The 9,553-nt window shown below is 36.4% G+C and overlaps 1 long non-coding RNA gene across 1 annotated transcript; it reads left to right on the forward strand.

Moving 5' to 3' along the window:
* Positions 1-531: 531 nt before the first annotated feature.
* On the forward strand, positions 532-7,913 carry LOC142168773 (uncharacterized). Its single transcript, XR_012698816.1, has 2 exons — positions 532-3,898; positions 7,664-7,913. It is a non-coding gene; the product is annotated as an uncharacterized LOC142168773 (long non-coding RNA).
* Positions 7,914-9,553: the final 1,640 nt, after the last annotated feature.

The raw sequence follows: 9,553 nt of genomic DNA on the forward strand, positions 1-9,553 counted from the left end.
TTGAAATAGTTTATCATCTTTGTTGATAGCAATTCTAACTGTTGCTATCTTGCACAAATCCATATCAGCAGATACTGCTGGAAGACCATATGACTTTGGCATTATGGCTTCTGTATTTGTTGGTTTGTATATCCAAAGCATTTTACTGTGTTGAAATAACAAAATATTAGAAATAAATGGCTGATAAAGAGTAACATTTTTGTGGTAACTCTATAATCTTCTTTTTCTCTTTTGGACACAAGCTCATTCCTTGTGGATATTGTCACTATACCTCAATTTCTAATAGCAAAGCTTTGTTCATGTTGGGGCCAGGCAAAGCCCGGGCTACCCTTGCTAGTTTCTATTAAATAAAAATGAAGATGGTCGATCAAGGGTAGAAGAGTCATTTTGCTTAGCCATAAAAGTGCTTACCCGTCAATAACTACGTTATTGAGCCACCGCCTCTTTTCTTCTTCTTTTCTTACCTACTTTTCAGATCTATTCGCTCTTCTCAACTATGGTGATAAATTTTCAGGTTAGCTACTCTTTTGATTTTTGCCCAAATCTTCCTATTTGTTTTTGAATCTGTATGAACTTTTGTAGTTCTTTTTTAAAATCTTGTAGTATGAATCTTCATAGAAAATATTGGTGGACTTCTCATTATGGGTTAGAAAAACGAATTTTCAACTAAATCTGACCTCATTTTCCCCTCAATCTGTTAGATTCTCCATCCTTATCATATTTGACTTATATTTTCGTCTTTTTTAAAATATAAAATAAAAAGAAATTTTCATCGGATTTTTTTTGGGATTTAAAAGTAAGGCATGAGGGAGAAAAACTCCCTTAATTTGTTGGATATTCCATTTGTTCAAGTGAATGCAATCTAATCTTTAATTGACTTTTATGGGAGAACTGCAATTTACTATAAAGAGACCTATATGCTTTGGTTATAAGAAATTATAGTGACAATTATTTTTGTTTCAGCACCGGCCTTCCCGATATTCAATTTCTTATGAGAGGCATATTCATAGGGTAATGATTTTATTTACTTCAATAATATCACATTATTAGCTTAGGATTAACGTTGTATTTCGAAAGATTAAAACACATCCACTTTGTACAACCAAAGATAAGCAAGAAATAATGCCTCTCTTCTTGATTTCTCAGTTGGTATCCATTAACTTTATTTGTTGCTGTAAAATTTCGCCTTTCTCCAGCTTTTTGTTTGCGAATGTCTATTACTGATGCTTTTGTTACTTTATTTTGTTTCATCTTATTTACTTCAGCTTTTTGCTCTTTGTTGTGGTAGTTGTATGTTCGTTTGTCTGTTCAGCACTTCGCAGCCCGATAAAATATTACTCTTCTATTGACTTACATTTTTTCTTAGTTTCTTCGTATTGAGAAGTGAAAACGATTCTGTTTTAGCATTTATGTATGTACATTTGTGTGTATGATGTATGGTTCTGTCATGCTTATATAATAGGGACTGCACGTCTTATTTTATCTATTGAAAGACTAAATATCTATTTTCTATAAATACTGAAGTGCAATGATTTGCAGATGTTGTGACAAAGTCTATTGAGGGACTTATTGAGGCCTATTCCAGATTGCAATATCAGAATTATTTTTCTGAAGTGATTTATCTTTAGTTGCTTCGCTCTCCTTTTTCGGTTACATATGCATGACAAGATCGCATTAATATTAGGTCTCCCATTTGACCTATGTCCCATTTCTCTATTTCAATACTGAAATTTTCTTTTCATTAGTAGCACTATCAACTGTGCATTCAAAGCTCCATATATAATTTAAAAATGGATGAAGCTTGATAGATCAGTGTTTTTATCTCTGTAGTGCGAGATACATTATGCTATGTTCTCATACATAGGTCATACATTCATCTTATTGCATTTTATGGGTTTTCTCAATCTTATTTAATATTGTAGAAGGATGATACCTTGAAAAACTTAACTTTTTAGGGACTGTTTCAACATTTGATTACTTCTAAAAGATCATCTTATTATGTTGGTAGTCATTTTTATGTGAATTTTAAAGCTTTGATTGGAAGATTGTCCTATAGACCTATACTAATCAGGTTTTTATATTTAGCTATTTAATCTCCTTTCAACTATTTTGTATTTTTTTTATTGTTTTATATTACATTGACGTTTAGTATTCTGATATCTAGAGTCTCATTTGCTGAAGAAAAGAGAAAAACACGCGTAGAGCCGAAAGCTCTGTGTTTACAAAAAAAAAAAGAGCTTGCTTGGACTTAGTGGCTCTTGTGCTCAATAAAATTTCCAGTAATTGATAACTTTTGCTGTTGAAAATTTCTGGTAACCTTTTCTTTTCTTTTTAGAAGTATATTCTGTTGTATTAGATTTTTATTAGGTTAAAACTTTAGAAAATCCATTATGTTGGCAAGAAACAGAACTAATTCAGGAAAAGATTGGAGTGAAAAAGCTTGCAACTTTTCTGAAGCATGTATGTTTGTTTAATTATGTGTCGAGTTGTTAACCCAAAAATGTTATGAGTAAAAGTTGAAACAGTAACTTTAACAAGTTGTAGAATATTAAGTATGTGGAGGGGAAATGGGAAACATTGATAGACTTATGGAACTCAAGATGAGGTAATAATTTATGTAATATCTTGGTGAACTACCCTGCTCCTTCTTTTACTATGCATATCTAAGACCTCTAAGGGGTTAAAGGTTGTTATATAATAGGGTTCAAGAATTAGAACAAAATAGATTCTCAAAATTCTGATGCTTCATTCGAGAAAAGGGACCAAATACTTTGAATTTGCTATTGGAGCCACTCAAAATATAAACCATTGTTATCATCAAATTTTGAATTAGGTATCAATTGCTGTAATTATAACTAATGTGAACATATCAAAAAGGTAAGTGCTTTAATTGATGTTGTTACAAGAAAATCCCAGAATACCTGATCAATGAGGGTTGTAGAAATGACCTTTGCCCGCTAGAGCCTACAAGGTGAAAAGGCATTTGATAGTAGTTTTATTTCCTAAAGAACATTGTTTATGCGAACTGATCGCTTGGATACAATAGTATTTATTGTGCTAACTCCAATGTTAATTTATAGGCACCAAATCAACTAAACCTCATCTTGTAAAATAAAGATGTATTATCTCTATTCAAGAATGTTTAAGCTTAACCACAAATTTGAAAACACTCAACTCTAGTAAAAAATAATAAAATAAAAAGGGAGACACTGAGCTCTTGTAGGTCCATTTCAGTTAGCTTTAGTTTGCAGTAATTTAAATTTCTTTACAAGCTACTACTTCATAAGCACAACGTTGGACGCGTGCTCGGCACGCGCTTGATCTCATCTAGTCTTATATAGAAAAGCGAAGACGCTCGACCATCTGAGGGCTTTTTTGACTTTTCACAACTTATAACAGATGTGTCCTTTAGAAGTGGCATTTATTGACTAACCACCTCATCCAATTCATTATCGGTCTAGAATTTTCTCTTAGTCTACCTTATTCCTTGTCTTCTCTGTTGGGTCTCACTCTCACAGTGTTCAGGTTAGTATTTCACTACAAATTACTCTCTTCTTTATTCTTCCTTTTTATTATTTGATGCTCTTGAGTATAGCTTCTTTTTTCCCTTTTGTTTGTTATGCATATTTCGTGTGTATCTGTCATTTTGCCTCATTTACTTACGAATGCAGGTTCCTTTTTATTTTTCTTCTTTGGGAATATGTGCTTCTATGAGTTTTATGATTTTGACTTAGGATTTTACATTTGTGATTTTACCATAGAGTCTATTTTCTAATTTGTGGTTGTGATTTTTGAATCTAATTCCCTATAGGTTTTTTCCCTAATGAATTGAATGATTAGGAGTTCTTGTCACCAACAGATGTGAGTGGAATTCAGATTATCTCATTTCAATTGACAGGTATCGAAAATTACTCTATCTGGTATCGTTCTATGAGGGTAGCATTGCTGGATAGGAACAAATTGGGGTTGGTTGATGGGTCGTGTTATAAAGAAAAATTCCTAGAGGGTACTTGGAATCATTGGGAAAGGATGAATGCTATTGTGCTTTCTTGGATTATAAATTATGATGCTAGTGGTCTTCTTGGTGATATTATGTATGCGTCTAGTGCACATGCTGTGTGGAATGATTTACTTGAATGGTTTAACAAGGTAGATGGGTCTAGATTATTTAATTTGTATAAAGAAATTTCTACACTAAGTCAAGTAACAACTTTTGTCCCTGTGTACTTCTCACAACTCAAATATTTGTGGGACGCATTTGAAGCTTTAGTGTATACGGTCGAAACTGATTTCTGCCTTTGTACGACTGATCGAGATGGGAACATAATGGACTGAAGAGAGTCTTCATAATATCGAGATGGGATCAGAAGAAACAAACGAGCTTCGAGTTTTATGGACAGGTCAAATACCGAGCTCGAAGTCATTATCGAGCTCGAGTCCAAATCGAACTATGATGAGAAGAGATGGAATCGAGATTAAAAGGCCATAGGCCAACCAATACCGACCCTGGGTCAGTACTGGGCCCCGAGTCAATATCGAGCTCGGACCCACATCGAGCGCTAAACCTAAAAATCGACCGATAGCAAGTCTGATCATGATCGAGCCAAGAGACAACAGTCGTTACAACCGTACTAAGAGAGGGAATTTCGGTGGAAACTAGGGAAAAACTGATTTATCATGGGTTTCCCACTATATATTTTTAATTATATCCAAAATAGGATCCCTCCACTATAAGAGGGATGGCTATTATTCCTGTAAGGGGGGCAATCAAGTCACTAATACACTGTAACTCAAATACTATTGATACATTCCAATATTAAGAGATTATCCTTTTGAGCTTCATACATAATTTTATTTTGCTTGTTCATAAATCATCTTCCTTTCAACTCGGTTTGTATCTTTTTTTATAGTCAATATTCGATATTTCTACTTATTCTTACGATTTGTGTCAAGTTATAGCACGTACCCTTAGAACTACGTATAAATTCAACTCTATCCGTTTTCCGAGTAAACAGTTTGGCACCCACCGTGGGGCTGAGGATAATAGTGGTTATTTGATACGAATCTGCAAAACATACCATTTTACGCTTGTTGCTGAAAGTGTCTTTGATTTCGGATTAGCAACAACGAACTCTCAATTAGTGGCCTTACTTATCGACAACGAAGCTGGACTTCAAGGTGAGAAAAACAACTTGATGCCCAGGTCTGAAAGGTCGCTTGTCGATGCCATTGGGGCCCGAGTTGAAGTACCATTAGACGTTAATTCGCATGTGACTATTGAGGCAAACCAACGTTCTGAACCTGAAAACAGCATTCATGGTGGTACTCGATCTGCAGTTCGAGACATCCATAACGTTGAGAAAAATGGAATCAGCTTGTGTATGATTTTCAAAATATTGCAAGCTCAACAGGTAGTGATAGCTCAGTTGTAGAGTCAAACCCAGGTACCGAGCAGACCGGAGCCCAGTCCACCCCGAGAAATCACCCACAGAACGGGGCCAGCTGTAGTAAGGTCAAATGAGTAAGAATCGGGGACTAATCCCGAAATTGCTAAGATACTCAAGGAACTCACAAAACGGATCGAAGAAAATGATAAAAAGTTAAAACATATAACTCAAGGGTCGATTAGATCCTAGGGGCACCACCAGTATTGAAAGGGTTGGATTCCAAAACATTTGTGCAAAAGACTTTTCACCCGAGTGCATCTCCAAAACCGATCCCCAAAAAATTCTGCATGCCCGAGATTCCTAAATATAATGGGACGACTGACCCCAACAAACACGTCACCTCTTACACGTGTTCCATAAAGGGCAACGATTTAGAAGATGATGAAATCGAATCCGTCTGTTGAAAAAATTTTGAGAGACCCTTTCGAAGGGAGCAATGATTTGGTATCACAACCCGCCACCAAATTCCATCGACTCATTCGCCATGTTAGAAGATTCTTTCGTAAAGGCACATGCAGGGGCCATAAAGGTCGCAACAAGGAAATCAGTCCTTTTCAAGGTAAGGCAAAAGGATAATGAAATGCTGAGGGAGTTCGTGTACCGATTTCAAATAGAACGCATGGAATTGCCACCAGTCACAGAAGATTGGGTCATTCAAGCTTTCACCCGGTTGAACGAGCGGAGTTCGATAGCATCATGTCAGTTGAAACAAATTCTGATCGAATATTCGGTCGTGACCTGGGCCGAAGTGCACAATCTATATCAATCGAAGATCAAGGTCGAAGACGACCAACTAAGATCCCCCTCTGGTTCAGTACATCCAAGCAGATCGGTAGTTAAGAACCAGAGGGATATAAACATGGAGAAAAGGTTGAACATAGACCAATATCAACCATATACCGCAGATCGAAGGAACAATAGTTCAGGACGCAATTCCGTCCAGAACAATCGAAGAAGTAATCGAGGACAGAGTTCTCGGGGACTTATGAACAAAAGTGGTTTTGAAAAGTATGTCGATCCCACAGAGGCACCTCGATTATTGGAATATAACTTTAGCATCGATGCATCAGGCATTGTATCGGCAATCAGAAGGATCAAAGATACTAGGTGGCCCAGACCCATACAGACCGATCCTTCCCAAAGAAACCCAAATTTGATGTGCAAGTATCATGGCACGCATGGTCACAAGACCGAGGATTGTAGACAATTAAGGGAGGAGGTATCCCGTCTATTCAACAAGGGCCACCTTTGAGAGTTCCTCAGTGATTGAGACAAGAATCATTTCATAGAAAGAGATGCCAACAAGAAAATTGAACAGGAGGAACCCAAACATGTCATTCATATGATCGTCGGTGGGGTCGACATTCCACAGAGACCTATGTTCAAACACACTAAGGTATCAACCACTAGGGAAAAATGAACCCGAGATTATGTGCCCGAAGGCACTGTCATTCAATAACGAAGAAGCAGAAGGCATTTTTCAGCCCCACTACAACGTTGTGGTTATTTCTATCTTATTGAGTAAAGTTCAAGTTAAGCCTGTTTTAGTGGATCCAGGTAGTTCGGCGAATATCATCCGATCGAGGGTCGTTGAGCATCTTGGCCTACATAATCAAATCGTACCCGCAGCTCGGGTTTTAAACGGCTTCAATATGGCCAGTGAAACAACTAAAGGGGAGATTATTCTACCGGTGAACGTGGCTGGAACAATTCAAGACACCAAGTACCACCTAATCGAGGATGACATGAGATACAATGGCCTGCTCGGAAGACCTTGGATCCACAATATGACGGCAGTCCCTTCGACCCTCCACCAAGAGATGAAATTCTCGATGTCGGACGGTGTAAAATCAGTATATGGGGAACAGCATGTTGCAAAGGAAATGTTTGCGGTCGATGAGGTAAAAGCACAAAGGGTGGTTCCGTGCCATTTTTATATTATTAGTTGCTTATTTTATTGTTGATAAATTAAATGGCTACTAAGTGATACTACTCTTGCTGAAATTATTATATCATTCCCCTTTTGCGTGTTTCCTCCCAATTTATAAATGGTTATTGATTGTATTATTGTTACTTTGTATTTGTATATACTTGTACATGTGGTTTACGTACGTGTCTTGTCATAGCCTCGTCACTATTTCGTCGAGGTTAGGCTCGACACTTACAAGTACATGGGGTCGGTTGTACTGATACTATACTCTGTACTTCTTTTGCAGATTTCGGAGTTGGTCCCAACGGCTTACTGTAGAATTGCTCGGATACAGTTACCAGTGGAGACTTGAGGTATAACTGTACAGCGTTCGCAGTTCTGAAGTCTCCTTCTATATTATCTCAGCTATATATTATATTTCAAACAGCTTGAATTTTATTCAGACCTTTATTTGTATTATTCTAGAAGCTCGTGCAGTTGTGACTCCAGTTCTAGGATGGAACTTAGATATCGCGATTATTATGGATTATTCACTATATTTCAGACTTTATTTTTGCATTTATTTTCTTGTTATTAATTAATTTAAATTTTTTTGTTAAAATAGCTAATTATATTCTAACGTTGGCTTGCCTAGCAAGTAAAATATTAGGCGGCATCACGGTCCCGAAGGTGAGAATTTCGGGTCGTGACACTATGTATACCAGAACTGGACATGGAGGGAATCAGAAGTACAAGAAAAACTACAATATCGAGTGTGATTTTTGCAAAATGAAAGGATATAGCAATGAAAATTGCTATAAAATTATGGGGTATCCTCCTGAATTCAAGTATAGGAAGAAAAGGGGAGTTGGAAATGCAGCCTACAATGTGATAATTGAGAACAATACAATTGTCAGGAATACAAGTGGTAATGGTTCAACTGATGCAAACTCCCAGGAAAATCAGTTCCAAGCATTAGGAAATTCAGTTAGTCAAGTGCGAATGTATGCAAATACAAACACAGGAAAAGTAAATTACAATATGGGACAAGGGCCTACTACTCAGCTAAATTTACAAGGGTTGCCTCCAATAACCAACTGTATTTTTTCAAAGGAACAGCATAAGCAAATCCTGCAAATATTGAATAAGTCTTCAGGTGTTAGTTTGAGACTTCTACTGCAACAGGTATTAGCATTGCTTTTTTATCATCCACTAGTCCATAAGAGTGGATAATTGACACTGGTGCTACCAATCATATGGTAGGTGATTTAAGTCTGTTGAACCGAGCTTCCATTGTGCAACCAGAATATCCAAAGAGGGTGTTCTTACCTAATGGAGATATAACACATGTGGCTCACATTGGTTCTAGTAATATTACTAATAGAATCACAGTAACAAATGTGTTTCATATTCCACACTTCAAGTACAACTTACTTTCTGTATCTAAGGTCACCAAACAACTAAAGTGCTCAGTTCTTTTTTTCCTGATTTTTGTATTTTTCAAGATCTCTTCAATGGGCAGGTGAGAGCGATTGGTAGAGAAGATAGTGGACTATACATTCTAAATGGAAATTTTCAACCAGCTGGATCTAATGATGAAGTTCTATTAGCAGCAAAAGAACCATCAGTGATCATAGATCTATGGCATAAAAGATTTGGACATGTATCAGCTTCAGTACTTAAAAAATTACTACATGAGAAGACTGAAATAATAGCTGAAAGAGTAGATAGATGTATTGTATGTCCATATGCTAAACAAACAAGACTTCCATTCCAATCAGTAATACAAAAACAACTGTTTGTTTTGCGTTAGTACATGTTGATCTATGGGGGCCTTACAAAGTACCTACAACTGATGAAAACAAATACTTCTTATCAGTAGTGGATGAATACACTAAATTCACTTGGATATTTCTACTGAAATTAAAGTCTGATGCAAGTACTGTATTACAAAAATTCATTACATTAGTCAGAAATCAGTTTGATAAGTTAATCAAAGTAATCAGAACAGATAATGGCATTCAGTGTGTCAGATCGTGTTCAACAATCTAGGCATTATTCATCAAAAGTCATGTGCTTATACACCTCAGCAAAATGAAGTATGCTGAGAGGAAACACAGACATATTCTGGAAGTCACAAGGGCAATAAGATTTCAAGAAAATATACCAATCAAATTTTTGGGGTATTGTGTATTAG

Source organism: Nicotiana tabacum, chromosome 14 (genome assembly GCF_000715075.1).
Source record: "Nicotiana tabacum cultivar K326 chromosome 14, ASM71507v2, whole genome shotgun sequence".
Lineage (NCBI taxonomy): Eukaryota > Viridiplantae > Streptophyta > Magnoliopsida > Solanales > Solanaceae > Nicotiana > Nicotiana tabacum.